We start from the raw sequence: 21,030 nt of genomic DNA on the forward strand, positions 1-21,030 counted from the left end.
AACAAAACCAGCGGTAGGTATGGTATTAAGGAGAAAACTCGGGATCAGAAAGGACGCGTGTTTTTAATTATTATTTTTCAGTTGGAAAGCACAAACGGATGGCTGGTCAGACTGAGCCATAGTTAAGGCAGTCAGGAATCCCTGCGGCATCAAATACTGCAGGTCAGTATAATCCAACCAAGCAATGTTGACTTCCATGTCAAGTTGGTGCAGTCTCAGGAAAAGTTCAAGGTTAAGGATTTTAGTCAATGTAACAGGTGTCCTCAGGAATGCCGAGGGTCACCCAAAGATGGTTTCTTCTCTGTCAGCTGCCTGGGAGAAATCTTAGATCCTGTTTGGAGCATCAAGCTTGCGTGTAACGTGGTGTTCCCCTCTCCCCCCACTCTATTGCCTCGTGCGGAGCACAACACTTCGTGCTACCTCCTCTTTTCAAAGGCACTGGGAAATTCGCTTTAATTAGCTAATGCATTATATATGGTAGAGATCACTTGCTTTTCTCCAGCCTTGTGACTGAATGTTGAATGATGGGCTTCTAACTCGATTAAAAACATTCTGTGCCCGGTGTAAATGTATGTAAAGGGCTGCACGGATGCCAACTTTCCGTAAGATTTCTGAGGGTGACCTTTTGTGAGCTGCTAGAAGACAGGTTTAGGTTTCAAAGTATCATGATTAAAGCACTGCTAACAATAGTAGTGGCAGAAAATGTTCTGTTGCCTTTATGCCACAAACAAAATACGGCTCCAAATGTGGATAAAAATGAAACCTTAAACAATAACGCTGCACGTTACACCGCAGCATCTTGAATGAGGACAACTTGCAACAGCTAAATCTGCAGTAGATTGCCTACATTATGTAAATCCAGCAATTCTGCAGGATGTGCTAACGACACCGGGTCGTTTGTTTTGTAAATGAATGGGTTCCGTACACTTGGAGAACTTCCAAGTGGCAAGGCAATGACGCCATTTAATTACACTTTAGTATGTGCGTATTTCTCTTCCTACTTTGTGCCCTTTGCGGGGCAGGGGGGGCTGCTACTGCTTTTCTCCTTCTTCTCGTGGTGCCGCAGGCCTGAATTTTCTGGAGGTGAAGCCAGCTCGGTTTGTTGGGAACCTGATATGTTCAGCTAATGCTTTGGGGCTCTTTCGTGGAGGGTTTGGCTGCTCTCCCAAAGAATGTGGCCCGTGGGTATTAATAGACCCGAAAACTGATTTACTGGTCTGTGTACCTGTGAAAGCATTTGCCTGGAGGAAGGCGAAGGCAAACTGTTGTCAAGTTCTGGTTGAGGGAAAAATGGTATCTGTTGCTGAGAGGGTGATTTGTAACGCTCAAGGTGGTTGTGGTAGAGGAGAGTTTTCTGGCTGAAAATTCCTCGAGGGGGAACCAAATAGAATTTAGTATCCAAAAAGCTCATCTCCCCTGCATTAAAAACTGAGAATGCAAGTAGTCCCTGACTGCCCAGAAGATGCCAAAAACCCCTCCCGGACCAAATGGGTTGTCTTGAGCTTTGTGGTGGCCCCAGGTGCCAAACCAGAGGGTATTTCAGAGCTCTGCTGCCTTCAGCCTGTGCTGGGGAGAAGGCCCAGCCCCACGCAGGGCCAGTTGCCCACTGCCGTGGCCCTCAGGGCTGAGCTGTGCTCCTGGCCTTGCAGCCACAAAACTGGTCATGGTGTTCCAATGTGGGCTGAGCCAGAGCCTGGATTTTCCTGGTTTCTCAAGAAGATGCCTTGCCTTTTCCAGCGTTGACGACATCCAGCTCACTAAGGATTTTGGCTAGCTGCGGCACGGGTGCTGCAGCCCGTTGCTTCAGTCACAGAAAGCGCAAACCTTATCCCTCCTGCGTTAGCACAGGGAGGAAGAGGCAGAGTGTGAAGCCAAATGAGCCTTGTACCTGCTCCCAGGGCTGTCGTACTGAGCCAGCAGGGAAAATCAGAATTAGTTCAAAATGTCTGCATCTGCCACTGCCCGCTTTCTCTGAGGAGACAACAGTCCTTATACTTATCAATTGTAACGATTTACTATTAGGGGCAAAAAGCCCAAAACCTCTAATCACCACATTTGAATGGGTTAAAATATTAATATTTTTTTTCACTATTGATTCTCTGATGACAAATTAATTGCTGTCGTTTTCTTTCCTGGCTGGTATTTACGAGGCCCGTGTTGTGGAGCAGGCGGCTTACAGGAATCGGTTTGGCTGAGATCTTGACGCTAATGCAGTAATTAGAGCAAGGACTCATTACACTCTCTCTAATCACACCCACTTCCATTCATTTACCAAATTATTTTGCAGGACTCTGCAATCACTTTCGGCCATTTTCGTTTGGTTTTGTGTTTCTAAGTGTAGGGATCGGATGCGTTACCTCTGGGATTGTGGCTGGGGGAGGACAGGGAGGAAAGACCTGGCTGTCTGCATAGACCTGGCTGTTCACAAGAGCAAGGCAGCACACCTTTCTAAAGCGATTCGGTTGACAGGACTTAATGGACTGATGCATTTTTCTAACCTTCTGCTATTTTTGATCTCGTTATGGTTAAATTAATGACGCCTAATTTATTGCCAGTTAACTCTGGGAGCAATCCAGCAATGGGGAGGGAGGGAGCTCTGATCAGAGTGAGTGATGACACAAACTTTTCCAGGTGATCCATCTTTCTCCTTGAGCTGTTCATCAAGCTGGTCTTGTGTTGGTGTATTTGGGCCTGGTGTTTTATGGTGGCCTGAGAGCAATGCTGGTGCCTAGGGCAAGCCCAGAGCTGTGGGGCAGCCATGCAGTGGGGCAGGATGGGCTGGTGAAGACCCTCTGTCCCACTGCAAACAAATCCTAACTGTGAGACAGGCTCTCGAGTCTGACACTTACACCCCACTTCAGGCCTTGAAAGCCCCACTCAGGCGTCCTGATGGCCATCATGCCTTGAGCACAACCCCCTGACCCTTCATTCAGTTCACAGAGTCACAGAATCACAGGGTTGGAAGGGACCCCTGGAGATCATCCAGTCCAACCACCCTGCCAGAGCAGGGTCACCCAGAGCAGGTTGCACAGGAACGCGTCCAGGCGGGTTCGGAATGTCTCCAGAGACAGAGACTCCACCACCTCTCTGGGCAGCCTGTGCCAGTGCTCTGCCACCCTCAAAGCAAAGAAGTTCCTCCTCATGTTTAGGTGGAACTTCCTATGCTCAAGTTTGTGCCCGTTACCTCTTGTCCTGTTGCTGGGCACCACTGAAAAGAGCCTGGCGCCATCCTCCTGACACCCACCCTTTAAGTATTTGTAAGCATTGATAAGGTCCCCCCTCAGCCGTCTTTTGTCCAGACTGAAGAGACCCAAATCCCTCAGCCTTTCCGCATAAGAGAGGTGTTCTTCAGAGAGATTCATCTTTGTAGCCCCACAGGATTTTCGAAGAGAGCGTTCTCCTCCGCAGGCTCAGCTGTGCGGTGGGATGCGGCTGGCCCTCACCCTCCCGTTAACCCGGGCAGCTCCTTGTTGTCCTTTTTCACATCAGAGCCGGGGTGACAGGACCCAGGTTCTGGACCCTTCTTTGGTCAGTAACTCTGTTATGACAAATATGATTTAAAGCCACAAAACAGCCACCTCCCAGGAAAAATAATCCCTAAAATATTATAACAATGACTAGAAGATTGTCAAGCTTCAGCCGTTTGCAACCCAGCATTTGATCCCCTCGTGGGAGCTCATCACTTTGGGGAGAGAAAATAAAGGCTGCAGCTGGGTGGGAGCTGGTGCAGGCGTCCTCCCCCCGCAGAGAGCTCTGCCGACGGAGGGAGCGCGGTGAAGGGGCTTGATTGATGGCATAATCTGATGAGCCCCCAGACACGCTTCATTATACAAGCCGCTGACAATCACATCATTAGTTACATTATCGCCTGCTGCCTTAGTGCCCATGAAATAGCGAAGATAAGTAATAGGATATTTTTAGTTTAAATGATGGTTCCAACATTTTAATTAAAAGCCGATTATAATCAATCTGCTTCTAACGCTCCCTCACCCTCATTCATAAAAAAATTAATTACCACCGCGAAGAGCCAGTGTGTGAGTCTCTCCCGCTCCTGGCCAGGGGCAGCTTCAGAGCCCGGGTCTGGTTTGCCGGGGGGGGGGGCGGCGCTGGGTGCGGGGAGCCAGCCCAAACGGTGTGTGCGGGTGAAACCGGGCAGGCAGGGCAGGGTGACAACCTCCCCGCTGCTGGGCATGGACCAGCGTGGGCCGGGTTGCAATTTATTTAAGCAAAAGCGATGGTCTGCTCAGACCCCGGTGTCTCAGACATCCCTTTGTGCCTTGGGGGTGAAAGGAGCTTGCAAACACCTAGATTTTCAGCAATTTAAAAAGACAATTGTTTTCTCAAAGTGCTGGCGTTTTCAAAACATCCCAAATCTTCCCCCAAAATGCTGCCGCAGGGGCTAGGAAGGTCAGCGCGCAAACCACCCCAAATGTCTGAGAGCAGCTAACAGCGTGGGGATCCCAGACAGCTTAAAACAAAGCGTGTAGAGCCTGATTCCAAAATATATTGAGAATGTAAGAATAAATACAAAACTGATCCTTTTTTTTTTAAAAAAAATAACCACAAGTCATTGGCTAAACTTTGCCTTGACCTTCACAAGGCTCATCACTGATGCCAGCCTGCGTAAACAAAAGGAGACTTTGGCCTTAAAATACCTCATATGGGAATTAAACTCTTTCCGGCAACTCTGGAGTCCGAAGCAGAAATGCTTCCTCTGTCAAAAAGAAATGAGCAATTTTAACTGAGGCCTTTTCTACTGGTTTGGGGCGAGCGAGAGGGACCCCAGAGAGCAGGGCTCACCTCCTGCCTGGGAAATAAGCCCTTCCCTTGTCACTGAGGAACCTGGGTTCAGTTCTTCTGAGCCTGAGGGGGGAAAAAACCCATAGCGGCTTCTTCCCAGGGGAGCACCTTAATTATGAGATTATAGACCGTGGTAAAACGGGGGCAAAGCGTCTTGTGGAAAGTTAGAGGCCACCACGCAGCTCAGCTACCACAGAAGAGTGACTTTCAGAGGAGGCATCCTGCCCACGACCTTCAGAAGTTTTGGAGGAATTTGAGCAAGCCATCTGGTTGTGTCCTAAAGGGGTGTTCGACCGGAGGAGTGTGGGACGGTACTTCGGCTGCAAATCTTCCCGGGAGCAGGATGGTGCAGGGTGGTGGCAGGAGGCAGCCAGACGTCTCAGTGTTTCCTGTGGTTCAGCTTAGGCAACTTTTTGCTCCCTACAGCAGGAGGCACAAACCCTTCTGGTGTGCATCCGAGCTGGGTTTGCAAATTCCCGTGCTCCAAGCAAAGCATTTAGGCATTGCCACACTCAGCGCAGACGTACTTTTATGACTGAGGGCACTTGCTGGGTAATGGAAGCGTCACAGCTGTCTGGGCTTGGGAACTGACAGCTTCTTTGAGTGTTGTAATTTTGTGTACAGTTTTCTAAAGCCCCTGTAGATTTGTTTTGCACAACATAGAATTGGTAACAAAACTCTCTACTATTTCCACAAATGAAACAAACTCACTGTTTGCAACATACAATGCAAGTGGTGACTTTACAAAGCGAAAGAGTAGATCAAAGACCTTGGTCACTTAAAGTAGGAACACCTAGTTCAGGAAAGAAATTCAGGTCTTTTTTCTAAATAAGCAAAGAACTGCACTGTTACAGGCTTACAGACAAATTAACTGACAATTGCAGTATGACCCATAATTCATCAGTTTGTCCATGAGGATGTTATAGGACACAGTGCTGAACGCCTTCCTAAAGTCAAGGTGATACCAACCATTCTTCTCCCATTGTCCACCGAGCAAATAATTTTGCTGTAGAAGTCTATCAGGTTGGTCGCGCGTGATTTCCCCTTCATAAATCCACGCTGACTACTCCCAATCACTTCCTTGTCTTTAATACGTTCAGAAACAGTTTCCAGCATAACTTCTTCCACCGCCCTCCCAGGGATCAAGGTGAGACTGACCAGCCCGTAGTTCCCTGCATCCCTCCTCCTGGCCCTTCCTGAAGATGCCGATGTGACATTTGCTTTCTTCCAGCCCTCAGGACCCTCTGTCACGACTGTCCGAAGGCCATTGAGAGTGGCCTTGCGATGACATCAGGCAGCTCCCTCAACGCTCCTGGGTACGTCCCACAGGGCTCGAGGATCTGCGCTGGCCCGGGTTGGTTAAATGCCTGACCTGAGCCTCCTCCATGGCACGTAAATCATCGTTGCTCCAAATTCCATTGCTGCTGTTCACTTGTTTGTGTACACCTTCCACTCACTCTAAAAATGTCAGGGCACCACAGTACTATTATTTATATGCGCATTAACGCAAAGCACAACACGGTTTCTGTTTAATTAAAACAAACAAAAAAATCTATTACATAAACTGACGAAGAAGAAACCTATTAGCCCTGCACTTGCACATTCTAAATCTGACTTTTGAATGCTTTGAATTGTTTCAGCGTACAGAGCGAAGAATTTGTTTCTTCTTGATGCAAACTAACCAAGAAGAGGACAACCTTGCACCTGTGACGTGCCTGAAACCCATTTTGGAGGCACCGTGTCCTGGAGAAGGGGGACCAAATGCCCAAATGTGGCGCTGCCTGTTGCGTTTGGGGTGTGCTGGATGGCTGTGGGCAAGGAGCTGCGCCTCGGTGCCTCGGGGCGGGGGGGGCAACGGTGTGTGTCAAGTGGAGATTGCGCAGGCTCCTTGGGAAGGCATCTCGACACCTCTGCATGAAAAATTTCCACAAGAACCAAACAGCATCTGCACTAATCAGCATTTGTGCATAATATTGTGTATGTGAAATTAGGTGCTAAAAAAATGGTTTTCAACCTACCCACAAAACTAGGATTCTACACCTCCCGTCTTGAATCCTCTACCACCCCATGGCAACGAGTAAACCAGGAAAACTGTCCTACTCCCCAAATTGAGATGAGTTGAGCTGCACAAAACCAAATCCATTCCTATGGGGGAGGGAGGGAATATTTAAAAAGCTTCCTAACTAGTTCCCAAAGGTCCAAATACAACCAAAAACTTACAATTTCATTTACATACAGAATGATTTCTCTGGATCCACAGGCACTACCTGCAGGAAGGCCTGAATTATTTTTCCCTCCTTCTTCTCTAGACCTAGCACAGACCGTAAGTTTTCTTTCACGAAGCACCAGATCCATTTCTTAATTGTTGAATTCCCTGGGCTGGCTGGATTCCCTGCTCCGGGCTCTGCTCAGCCGTGGTTTGGAGATTGTCGCCCCGTGCTCGTGCCCTGCGGCGGAGCGCTGCTGCCTCATGTGCTTGCAGAGGAAAGACCAAGAGAGCGGAAAAAGCTAGCGCATCGCTCAGGCATCTGGCTTTTTTTGGGAAGCGGTCCCTCGGGAAGCGAGCGCCATGGGAGAGGAGCATCGTTCGACACCGCAGGGCTGCATGGAGCGGAGGTTTGCCTCCCACTCGCTGCAGGCAGCTGGCGCCGCCTTTCCTGCTCTCCCTTTCTGTTTGTCTGTCCCTGAATTTACAGAGCAGCAGCTCGCAGCGCCCTTTCCCAGCTGGACCTTGGTGCTTTTCCTCTCCATCCTCAGTGCCAGTAGCCCCCCTGGCATGTCCTGGTGCCACTCGTGGCTAAGGGCATGGGCACGGGCGGTGAGCACCACCGTGGAAGCGGCTGCTGTTGCACACCGACGTTACCCCGTGGTGTAATTCTCCTAATTGAAAGGCGGAAAATTGGTTCTGTTTTACCCCAAACCAGGACGCCCCCGCTCATACGTTCAGCAATCTGTCTGTCGGTGCTTCAGGCTGCGTGTGTGCAATACTAAATAGAAACTGAGCTAGAAAATATCAGGAAAAACTTAAAAGCTCAGGCACAGCTGCGTGAGCCTTTGACAATCAGTGGACAGATTGCGCACTCTCATTTCCAGCCAGGAGAAGGAACATCAGGGTTACAGAAATAAAGTAGTTTCACAAGGAAGAGTCCTGGCCAAGCAAACAGAGATTTGCAGCACTGATGAGGGCAAAATGCACAGGATTAGTTTAAGTGGATAGATCTCGGGATTGTGATGATGACAAAAGTGCTGTATTTACAGTGCTCTTAATTGCCTTCAGATGAAAAAAAAGAAAAAAAAAGCAGTTGATGTTGTCCCCTTTCTTCACACCTGAGCAGCAGCAGCGTGGGATCTTATCCCCACTCCATGGGATCTTAACCCCACTCCCTTGGGAGCAGAAGGCCTACCAGGAACTCCTTCTACCTGCATATCTTACTCCTTTTTAGGGACCGGTCATTAGCTGTGGCAGATGAGGAATTCTCTCCCTGTTAGAAGCTACTTTTCCCACACTCCCCATGCAAATGGCTGCTGATGCTGAAGCAGCAAACGCTCCCCCGCGCCGGCGAGCCCTCGCTGTGCAGAAGCAGGACGCCGAACGGGGGTTTGTTTGTTCCCACGTACGGGCAGGCGGCATCGTTCATCTTATTCCAACAGCCACGGTAGAAATATTCATCAGCTGTGACACTAAGACTTTCATTACTACTTAGTAATGCTTTTCCTGAGTATTACCAGCCCCCCTCTCACTCCCTCACCCTTGCAGTACGAGGCAGCGCAGCAAAGCCTGGGTGCACATACAGTGTCCCACCCCCCGCGGATCCTCCTTGGTTATGCATCGTGCCTGCAGGCCAGGCACTTGGTGTGCACATCAGCATCGTCGCTGTATTGGCTCTTCCTCACTGCGGGAGCGAAGGGGGAAGGTGGAGGGATACTTGACTTGGTTTGGCTCCAGCAATGGGAAGAGTGGAAGGGAGCTGGGAGACCTCTTGCTGCCCGTACCAGGCACAGAGAAACCAAAAGCAGGGGTCGAAGCCAATCCTGACTTAAATCCCTGTGCATCCTGCTCTCGTGCACCTTCTTCTTGACCATCAATCGCTCTTCCACCCACTTGACATTTTGCTAGCTGATGCATCATGTGTCTGGCCCTCTCCTAAGGCAGATTCAACAGCACAACCCTTTCCAACTCCAGTATGCAGAGGCAAAAGGTGACACTGTCACAGCTCGTTTTAGAAACACCCAAGTGTCTCTGCCTGAAAGCAACATAGGCTCCACTTGGGTAATGGACTCTCCTTTACAGAGGTGCAGCCTCCAGGAGCACAACTGCAGAAAGATTTACCGGCTAATCCAGTCATGGACTGCACTTTCAGAATGGAGATTTTTATTTTTGAACGCCTGTGGCTCAGCATTCGGTGACAGCAGTCATCACTGGGCTGCCCAGCAAGGAGTCCGTCCTCACCACTGACTGCGCTGGTAGCATTGCTTGTGAACGTGCCAAGGGCAAGTGAATACTGACCAGGAAGAAGACACTTACTCTGCAAGTGAAATAGGAAATTATTGCAAAAAAAGAAAACCCTGGAGAAGTGACTACGAAGCCTTTAAGACCCATGTTAATTTGTTAGTATGTGAGCACCTCTAACTAGCCAGACCATTATGAAGGGGAGAACGAAACAGGAAACTGCTGGTACCTCCCTTTGGATCACTATTGCAAACAGCTTCTTTAAAGCAAAACAAACAAAAGTTAGATTGGGGAAAACCATCCAGCAGCACAGCTAATAAAATACCGTCTTGAATTCAAGTGGAAATAAAGTGAATGCACTTGAGGAATAAAGGCTATCCATTTGTGCCAAGAAAATCCTGCGCAATATAGCTCCCTAATTCAAAGTGCAGAGAGTATATGCCATCAAAGTCTTTCTAACAAGCAGTTCCTATTCTTTCCCCAAAGGGAGAAAAGGAAAAGGCTAGAGAGGCTTCATCAAAAGCATCACTAGCGCAGAGATAGCTCATTCGGTACATGCCGGGATTGCTTATGCCAAAGTACCAGGGAGAGCTTCAAAGCATGAGGGACCTTCCTTGGGTGCCCCCTGTCATTCAGGCAGTCATCACCTGTAAACGACCGCCTTGTGGGAGAGAAAGGGAGATAAAGCAAAAGGGGTGGGGAAAAAAACCCACCAATTCCAAGAAAACCCTTGAAATTTAAAAGCCAAAACCGTGGATATTATAAGTCTGATGTTTTGAAAACCCCAGACTAAGGCTGAATATGTGAATGTGGGGATTCCCTCAAGCAGTGTCTTTGTGAAGGCACAGCCCTCTTCTGACTGGGCACAAAAAGGCTTGGAACATTGGGCTAGCTGGAGGCGGCCACAAGCCTTGGAATTGGCCCCTATTCCACCGCTCCGTGAAGTGTAATGAAGGACGAGCTTCAGAGTAGGAGCACAGTGAACCTGGGGCACCATCCCCCCGGGGAGAGACCCCAGCTCTCCCAGCTGGGACATAGTAACTCTCACTGCGACCACCAGCCGTCACGCTGCCTCTTTCAAAATTGCCTCAATGTGAAAGTCTCTTTCTAAGATGCCCTTTCTCTATGCATCATGGTGCCCCCTGTAAAAGACAGCTACAAAGAGCACCAAAGCGAGCAGCAAGAAGTCATCTTAAAAGGGACTTTCACACTGGGGCACGTTTGAAAGCAGCAGCAATGTAACAAATAGCTCCCTTGGCCCGCATTTTCCCATCTCTCTTTTGCTCTGGTCAGGGATCTGTGCTGCTCGTCCAAGCTCTCGCCTTCTCGCCGTGTTTCCCGTCCTCATCCAAGCAAGTCCCCACGCAGAAATGCTCAGCATAGTTGACAAACTGGCCCAAACACAGCCTGATAAACTGGGACCAGCGTTCTCCCCAGCATGCTCCTTCCCGGGGTGGAAAGCTCTTTGGGAGCCCCCAGACCCTCCTCACCAGCCCCAAGCCCGTCACCGCCCAGGCCCGCTCTCCTTAACCCACAGAGAGGCTCTCCAGGCGCCTTCGTTTTCCTTAAAGAAAATTCACTATTCATGCTCTGTGTTCCCTGCCCAATTACCTGCCGTGGCTCTCAGCAATTATTCCAAAGGCCGGTAGCAGTAAGCGTACCGCTATGTAAAAGAGGGACAAGGCTCGACCTTTCTGCTCAGCTGCCGGCTTTATTCCCAAGCTCTGCTCCATGCCATTAGCAGGGGGGACCCCTGGGCAACGCAGGTGTTCTCGCAGCACTGCCCTCCGCAGCAGAGATGGATTTCTGGTCTTCTTTCAGTCGGCAGCGCAGACATGGCTGTAGAGAAATCTTTGGGAATAATAATAGTAATAAGAAAGATTCTTTCTGCAGCCTTCAAGTTTCATTTCTGCTCTGCAATTTTCCCCAAGTGCTCAGCAAATCTGTTCGGATGCCTGGACTATACAGCAAGAAAAAGAGGGCTTGGATCACAATTTGTCTTGGATGAACATTTATCTTTATTAGCAATTTATCACCAGTCACTATTTAATCACCAACAACATTTACCCTAGCAATAGGCACATCAGCTGCATTATTAATGCTGTAAGGAATTCGGTTCCTCCATTAGATGTTCTGTTTCTCTTGCAAAGACAAGGAAAAACAGTGTTTAAAAGCAGCCCTTGGTCCTAATTTATCTCTATAACAACAGCTGCAAACTTGTTTGTCCTGGCAGCACACAGGGGTGCAGCGGGGCTGGCCCTCCGGCCAGGCAGATCGGCCCTGGGCTGCTCCCAGGCTCTGCTGGCGTCTGGCACCGGCCGGCCGGAGCAGGGAAGTACACAACTAAAGCTTCTTCATGATGACACCAAATCAGCACTTGGGGAAAACTGCCCCATTCCCGCTGGGAATTTCTGTTGGCTGGAGACGGGAGACACGAGAGGTTTACATGTTTTGCCAAACCTTAGGTTATCCGATAGTGGGGAATGATCACATCTCAGGTCTCTTAAGGAAGTGCAGTAGCTTCTGGAGATGTTTGGCATCAGCCACTGCCCATCCCACCCCCCAGCCCACAACCGTTTTGGCAGAGATACTCAGGGACCCCTATTGTTTGGCAGTACTGAAAAACTCAACATTAAACTGCAGTTGGCTTCTTATAATCCCACACTTCCACAGCAGGATGTGCAGGGAAGCCATTGAAAGGTGTCACTGCTTGTGCTGGGGAGGGCAAGAGCTGGACATCCCACCTACAGCATCCCCGTCCTCCTCATGACGCCCCGGTCCCTGCTGCCTGCCCCGCTGTCCTCACGGCCGCTGGGCCGAAGGGCAGAGCCCACGTCCCCGTCACTCCCGACCACACCAGCGCTGCTCCCCGGGAGGCGCCGTACCCGCTCTGGGAACACACTGCCTTTTTTTGTTTGTTTCAGGAGAGAGAAGGTCAGAGAAGCGGCTTGTCAGGAGTAAGCATAGCACATACACCTTCATATAGTGAACACCACTTCTCCCTCACTGAATTTTTGACCCCTCTCATGAGGCATGCAATAAAGAAGAACGGTGAAGGGCAGAGAAGTGTTCCTCCCACAGGGGCAAGCACAGTGCTCTGCTCTCTCAGCAGAAAGAATAAAAATTCAACATTTGTGCAGGATGACCCACATTTCTTTCTTAAAAAATGCATGAAGCTTTAATCTTTTTCTTTCCCCTGACATATCATTTAAATTCAGAGCAATGGAGGTGTCTATATCCTGACAGACACTCAGCCCATTTCATTCAAGGTATTCATAAAATATTTCACACACTAAGGATGGCTGTCACTACAAAGAGTAATTCCTACATAACAGTAGAAGTTATTATGATAGCATTGAAATTTTCATATTATTTCACAATAATATTTTTTTCCTTGCCAGGCCAGAAGATGCTAAATGAAGAAAAAAAAAAAGTCATATCAAACAGGAGTACAAACAACTTCACACTAAGCACCCAAGCCTTCCTATTGTAGGCTACTGACAAAATATAATCTCTTTGTTCTTCACACCCGTGATTGCTATTTCTGTTTTCAGCCACTGCTTGAACAGTCCTGGAGGCAGGGAGGGGGTTTTGTGGCTGACCATCTTCAGCAGCTGAGTGCAGAGAAGCAGCTGCCCTGATGCCGGTTCCCCTTCCGGAGCTGGCAAACCTTATCCCCTGGGCCACACTCACAGCTTCCCCTGAACTCATCTAATCACTCGTTCACAAACTCACTCGGGCAACCAGAATAATGCTGGAGTCAAACCCACTTTGACTCCAAGGAAGCCAGAACTCAAGTTTTCCAAGTCCCAGGCAAGTAACTTGGCAAGTGCTTCTAGGTTGTTATGAGGGAGGAGGAAACAGAGCAAAATGCATAGAGCCAAGCTCTTGCCTCCTTGCTACACAGCTACTCTGAAGACAGTTTAAGATTAATAGAGGTGCCCATTGTGAGGTCTTCAATCAGGCAATTGGTTCTACTTCTATGCCTAGGGCAAGGTTAGTAGAAGGCAGCTGAGAAATCACAGCTTCAGATTAAGTTGGGTCATGGTACTCACTCCATCTGTGACCAGTAGAGGGAATTATGCCACTAACATGAAGCTCTCCATCAGTCCTCATAGCTTCCAGGAACTCTTAAATTTCTCCACAGATTACACACATTACCTGGGCAACATCCACATTTTTAAATCAATGGAGAGAAGAGCTCTGAACTGGTAAGTGTATCTTGACAGGTCTAAGTCCAGTCCCTCTGGGCCCCCGCACCCATGGTCAAAAAATGTCATCTAAAATCCATTAATTTTAAATCTACTTGCCTCCGTGTAATTGAAATGCAAATCTCAGCAAAACATCTTAGCTAAACTAATGAGTTTCTCTTTCAATCACGCCACAATGCCATTCTTACAGAACAATTTGTTTGACACAAAGCACATGGGCTCTGGAGACCTCAAAACCTACCAGCACTTAAGCTTATGAATGATAAAATTGCCACATCAAAACATGAGAAATTAATTGCTACTAACAGCAGGACTTGTCTGATGTACTCAACTTAAGCTGTGCATTTTACAGAATAACATGAATTGCTCACTTAATGGACATTTACATGGAGCACAATTGTAGCAACAGCTTCAAGACCTCAAACATTTGCAAAAGCCTCAGAAAAAACACACCAGAGCTGAAACAATGTTTGGGACACCAGAGACTTGGTGAGATGGAGTCATTTTGAATGAACTTTCCAATCTAAATAGAACAAGAAACAGCAAATTACTTTGTCTTTTTAACTCATGACCCAAAAAAATTGAAGTGTCAGATTAACTAAATGTCAGCATTTCAAAGAGTTCAGTGCAAATAAGAATAAAAAAGTCTGGCATACGTAATACCTTTACAAATGTAATATATTATCTATAAAGATGTAATGTAAATACATGTATATGTACACTCTTATAGTGGTAATTGTGCGTACACAACAGTTAAATCTAATTAGAAAAAAATCAACTACCAACTTGTGACAAAAAATATAGATGCTTGAGTTCCTGTACAAAAGCCATAGTCCATTTGAAGGTTGGATCGTTCTGTATTATCTATAGAGTTATATGTAATGGTCTTTTTCTTGTTTTAAGGTCGTCATCTAAAATGCTCTTGGGAAATAATTTGCAAAATTCTGACACAGCATTAGAGATGTAGGTGAAGAGGCACAACCCATGTTGATATTTAGAACACTGCGTGGTGCCCATGTAAAGGACTTTGAAACTGAGGATGCAATGAGACGAAGAAGGAGAAGAAGAAGAAGAAGAAGAAGAAGAAGGAGGAGGAGGAGGAGGAGGAGGAGGAGGAGGAAGAGGAGAGAAAACAACTGTTAAGATGCAGAAATCCTCCACTGAAAAATGCAAGGGAGTACATTGTTCAATAACAGGTCATCGATTTTCAATAAGACATTAAAGCTTTAGAAAGCACTGCCCTAGAAGTGGGTTGTCTACTTGACCTAGTGCTCCACAGCCACTTCTTGTGAAGACAGAGAAGGAGCAAACAGGCAACAGCCATCCCAACCTCCAGGAAACAACGTGCTGCAACCAAGACAGCTTGTGGGTGGATCCATTACAGTGCTAAAGAAATACTGAACAAGACCAATAAAAATGTTGCCGTAGACTTCCTAGATAACACCACCCATGTTCAAAGAGAAACAGGACAGCTGTCAGTCTCTGACTAATGAGGTGCTCACATCTCACAGCAGAAGTATGGTGCATTCTTCAAGTTCCACTTCAAAGCTTCTGGGACTTCGTTGACGTCTGAAAGGCAGGAAATAGATCAGGACAAATTCACCTGTGGTGTAAGCCTATTTATTTCGCTCGATTTAGATTAGATTTGAAATTGGTTCCTACTGGGACTTTAAATGATGATTAAATTTGAAATGTCGCTATCAGCCTTCAGAAAAGCGAGAGCTCCGGCAGGCGCATGCAGCCTGTGGAAGGAAGTGGTGCTGAGCCACCTGGAGAGCACCCATCCATCTTCCTGAAAGAAAATCATTAAATTCTTCTACCAGAAGCTTATCAAGTTATGGGACTTTTAACAGAGCAGCCTTCTAGGTATCGTACTTTGTCTCCCTGAGAGTGGCAGAAGTTGCCAAATTTCATTACAGCTGTGATAAGACGGTTGGACCTTGTGTCCAATGAGCTGTAGCAGCTGTATGATACCTGGAACAACCGCTGCTCGAAGGAGCACAGTAATTTCTCTCTTCGGCACTGTGCTGGCTCACAAATTCGTGACACAGCTCCAGATGTTGGGAGGCAGCTGTTCATCAATGCTCCTGGTGGTATAAAATGTGCAGAGGTTCCTGTGGTTTGAACGTCTTCTGCCATCATGTCAACCTTTGTCCAGTTTCAGCTAGGTGGCTCTCGCCACCTCAGTGGTCTTCAGCAGTGGCACAGGTGGGAAGAAAATACAGTATTGACCTTATTTAGACAGTTGTTCAGCATGGTCTGGACTGGAACTACCTTCTCTGCGTTGTAAATGAGTTATTATCAGGGTGAGGGAAATATTGAGGCCTAATGGCTGCCACTCTGTACCTCCAACCTTGCCTGCAAACACGTTCTACTTTAATAGCAAATGGAAACGATGATAAAACTTTAAAGATTTGATAAAACACCTACCTTTACAGCCCTGTTAAACCACTGCCCACCCTAACCTGGCAGGCAGCATTGTAAGCTTGGTTTCAGCACCTCCTTTTTCCAAAATCAAAATTCATTGCCTTTCTTGTGTCAGCAGACGGTTATATTTCCCTCCCACTGAAGATTAGAGGTGCTTCTGTGGGAATGTCACAGATTCGCAGTATGCTCCGTATCTCATTACAAGCGCCCAGTCTCACCTGCAGTACAAATTAGGTGAGCACTTAACAGTGGCCCGCCTTGCCTTGTCCATGAAGCTGCAGCGTGCGTTGCAGAGCTGCTCCACATACTGTGGATTCAGAGCTAAGCTTACTCGCAATGTGCTTGTGAGCGGCAGCAGATGTATTTTTCTTTCCTGAATGCTATTTTGACCTTTCTGAATGCTGATCGACAGCAGCTCAGGTGCTTCCCCTACAGGTGCTGCGATTGCCGGTAAGGAAATATTTTGGAGGCATAACTGCCCCAGAAGGCCCCCATTGCAAACAGGGGTGTCTGGGAAAGAACATGCAAGGGGCAGGTGGGAACGCTAGAGGGATGGCAGTAGAAGGGGAAGCGCTGCTCCAACAACGCTTAGGCAAATTAGTTTTCAAAACATATTTAGGGACTGACAAATGACAGGATCAGTATTTGGACTAGAGGTTTTCAAAAAGTGCTTCTAAGTTGGTCCAGTGTCACCCCTCATAAAACTGAGAGCTTTGCCACGAACTGTGGTAGGAGAGAAGTTTGAGGTCAGTGCTTAGTTCCTCTTGAGGCCGTTGAGCACTGATGGCTGATACAGTGAAGTGGTATTACTGCTCTCACAAAGGGAGTAACAGAAGTTCATAAAAGCAGAGATAAATTTATATCTGGAGACATATGCAACTTTCCAAGGTGGCAAGGAGATCATTGGAATAGCTCAAATCAAAATCACAGACAAGAGGAAATACAATTCTATCTTATTTTGCTTACTTTAAAGGATTAGAACACAGACACTGACCCAAAGACAATAATATCTTGATAAGAAAATAATGTAGAAGGGTTAACTGCAAGAGTTAAATCTTTAGAGGGGCATTGAGACAATTACATTTCCTCTTTCGGAGCAAAGAAGAAATAAAAAATTAGAAAATAATAGAAGAAAATCAGGAACATTGAAAGGAAACAGGCATGCCTATGTGCCAAGGTGTAATGTATTACTAGAAGCAAGAAAATATCCTTACAAACAAACAAACAAACAAACAAAAAAACCTATGGTGTCCTTCTAATGAGGATTGCAAACTCTGGCAATACAGAGGCCACAAATGTGCAAGGGACAACTTATAAAGTGTATTAAAAAAACCTCCAAAACTTTTTTGAATTCATTAAGGTTAGCATCTAAAGGACAAATAATCCAGATATGATAGAACTTGTTAGAGAAAATCGACCATGGTCAACCACCTAAGTGAATCTCTTCATGTCTGCAATGACCATTAAGTAGCTTGAAGAACTTCCAGTGCTAGACCAACTCCCTCTTGCCCACCCCCTTTTTTTTTAAGTAGAAGACACAGAGGATCTCTCTCCAGATGAAAACTTTGGCAGAAGGGCTATGTAATAATGAAGAAAGTGAAGGAAAGGTGAGCAAGTGGTAAATGGACAGAACAAGCGAATGGCCAGGACCTAATTGCATTCGCTCTGGAGTTCTCAAGATACTCGGAGATAAAATAGCTGAACGGCTGCCAGCGGTGTGCACCCTCTCACCTGCTGCCAGAGGGAAGGGGAAGGTGGAAACGTGATGACAATATTCCCAAGAGGGAATATTGGAGGCCAACCAGGCCCAACCAGGCCAACCATGGCCCAACCAGGGAGGCTGGGCCACTGCAGACCAGGGATTCACAACTGACAGGAAAAGTGTTCAGTGTCGTAAAGAAGAGCACTGCTGAGCACACGGGTCATGTCTCGGAGAAGACTCAGCCTGGATTTTGTAAAGGGAAGCTATGCTCATCTGTTGTCACTCTTTCAAGACAGCAACAGCCCAGACCTCCTTGTCCATGTTCTTGTGCCAGATCCCAGGTTTTTAAAGAGGCTTTCTTAAAGTCTCCAGAGTTTCTTAATGGGGGGGAACGACGGGGACAGGGATGGACACGACACAAGAGAAGAACTATAGAAGACTTTGTGATAATGAACAATTGTATTACAAAACAGAAGATGAAGTGCAGTTTCCCACTAAAACGTCAGCTCAGTAGTAGTTGGGGGAAAAAAAAAGAAGTAAAGACAAAGAAAGGAGGAGAAGGAGAAGGAGAAGGAGAAGGAGAAGGAGGAGAAGGAGAAGGAGAAGGAGAAGGAGAAGGAGAAGGAGAAGGAGAAGGAGACGGAGAAGGAGAAGGAGAAGGAGAAGGAGAAGGAGAAGGAGAAGGAGTCATCATTTGGAACAAGACACAAACCCAAACATACAACTGAGACCCTGGGTACCTCTATACCCTGACTGCTGAAGGAAGTTCCCTTGTCTCAAAGATGGTAAAGGAAAAATGGCTAAGTTTCTTCAAAAGACAGTCAGATGTATGGAACAGCTTTCAGGTGAGGAATAACTATAGTCAATTAGACTCTTCAGTCTAACCAAAAAATACCCCAAAACCCCACAAAACTACATTCTCTATAAAATTGCAAGTGTCGTAGAAGAAACAAGTAGGGATATTTCCCATCCTTTCAAATACAAGCAAATGGGGCATCAAGTGACGCTAGCAAGTGTCAAATTCAAAACCGAAACAAAGTGAAGAGGTTGATCCCTACACAGCATGGAAAGAAGATGATAAACTCCTTGTTGAATGACATTATGGATGCTAAAAAGATTCCTTGGGCTCAAAAGAGCACCCGGAATATTTGAGAGAGGAAAAATCTATCACAAGCTGTTAAAAACAAGTCACCACCTCTGGCTCAAAGTTCCCCCATGACATTTCTGCCTGTGGCTAAAAATGTGTTTTGGGAATTATTGCTCCTGGCTTACCCTGACCTTATCGCCTCCTCTAGGCATCTGCTGCTGAAGGCAGGAAACTTGACTAGGGGTATCTTTGCCCTGGCCAAGAAAAGCCTTTGTTTTTCTCCGCTTACCCTAGCCAACAGGAAACACAGTAAGGGCCTGTTTGAAGAGGAAAAAATAGAGAAATGTGTAAGTGGAATTAAAGAAATCCTTTATCCAACTGCAAGACAAAAGATCTCATTGCATCTGTGTATGAAACACCATGTAAGCAGTTTCTATTTGCATTTTTAATCAGATCCATTTTCATCTTTCACTCTGGAGCCTCAAACCCATTACTAAATTTCAGATAGGATGCTAATCAATGCAACCAGGTACACGTTCACTTTTTCCCAAAATGGATCATAAACAAGCACAAAGAAAGCTAGAAGATGAGGTGTATTAATTATTCCTTCCAATGGCAACCTTATCCAGAAGATGTCACCAAAACACAAGTAGTGCTCAGAGTTCCCAGAACAAGGAACATAAATGGAAAGACTTCAGACTTGTTCAAGAACCACAGAAAAATCAAGAAGGATATTGAAAGAACACCTCAAAAATAAAATTATTCTTTTGCAGGTACAAGATTAAACCCTCATATCATCATGGCAAGAAGGTTGGCATACAGCTGAAATGATGTACAAACAGCAAGTCACGCAGACAAAATATCATGACATTGTTTTGAGTGGAGATCGCATTCTTGTCAAAATTCTTCCCTCAAATTAACAAAGCACAGGCATAGCAACCAGAAACCTGATGGTTGGGTTTTTTTCCATCCTCGCTGAGTCCCTTTGCTATTTGTCTTCTCTGGTTCCTCCTTATCAATGCCTTACTTCTGCCAGGGACTTGCACGTTAACAATCTACTTCTATCTCAGCTCGTGTCTCTGTGCTGTTAGGGAGTATAGCCACGCACATACTGAATCAATAGCTAATTGCTGCACTATAGAGCTCAGCTTCATGCTTCAGAAGACCATGTTCACCAAGTCTTTTCCTTTTGCACTTGCATGGTGAATTTTAAAGCACAGAAGATCATCTTCGTCTGACTGCAAACAAAAATTGAGCAAAGAAAGAACAAAGGGTTTCATAACCCAAAGGAAAGAGAAATGCATCAAGCGCAGCAACTAAAAACATTAGTGCACACAAATTCAGAGCTACTCTAGTGGTACCTGCTGTGAGACAGCTGGACCCAAACCACCGCAAAAAACTAGGTGGTTAGTTAGGTCAAATCAGTGCCTGGAGCAAAGTCTCAGTGTTTCTGAGAGTCTGGTCCGGTGTGGCAGAAATGTTGCCGCTGCTGCAATCTCAAGCAGATCAGCAATCCGCAGCTCGTAGCTGATGAGTAAATATAACTTCATTTCTTTGTGACAGCTGAGTGCAGGTATGAGCCAGCATGGCTCGTGTTGACTAGCACACTGTGGCTCGGAAGAGATGCTATTGCGGGAACAAGTTCAACATAAAGCACAGAGACCAGGATATCAGCCAGAAGGAATTGTCCCGAGTCTTGAGCTTTGGGTTTAAGGGCTCTCTTGACCCTCTATGACACCCGGAGATAAGTCCCATTTGACCATGTTTATCCTTCTCTAAGAAGAAACAAAAACAAATCTACCTGGCAATGGTAAAATACACAGATGCTTCAGGACTGACAACCTGTTTCGCTGTATCACCATCTGAGTATGGCTTTTCACAGACCTCCCTGGTGAAGGTGTTCAAGGAGCAATAACAGTGTGAATCACAGAGCTTTTAAACTCAATAGCCCTTTTTTCAGATCTTGTTTGTACACGTGACTGCCCAAACCATTTACACAATTTTGAGCACAAAGCTAAAAATAACATTTGCTCCAGTGCTTCTTGCACTGTTAATGGAAGAAGTTTTGTAAGAAGTGCTCCTAGGATACTGTGCATTGTAGTTGCATAATATGAGTAATCAGGTTCTTATAATGTCAATTAGGCAGGTTTAGCTTAATCTCTAGGAACTTTAGGCTGTTAGAAAGGGTGTCCTTTTTGATTTTGTAACGATCAAAACAATGGAATGGGGCCAGGTCTACGCTAAAAAGAAAAAAATTTCTGTTACCTTGAAATCTGAAAGTATTTCACCATGAAGTTCCAGTGTCCTGAAGATAGCTGTAGTCTAGGCAGATTTTGTTATATGTTTCTAAATT

The sequence above is a fragment of the Rissa tridactyla genome, chromosome 3, assembly GCF_028500815.1.
Source record: "Rissa tridactyla isolate bRisTri1 chromosome 3, bRisTri1.patW.cur.20221130, whole genome shotgun sequence".
Taxonomy (NCBI): Eukaryota; Metazoa; Chordata; class Aves; order Charadriiformes; family Laridae; genus Rissa; species Rissa tridactyla.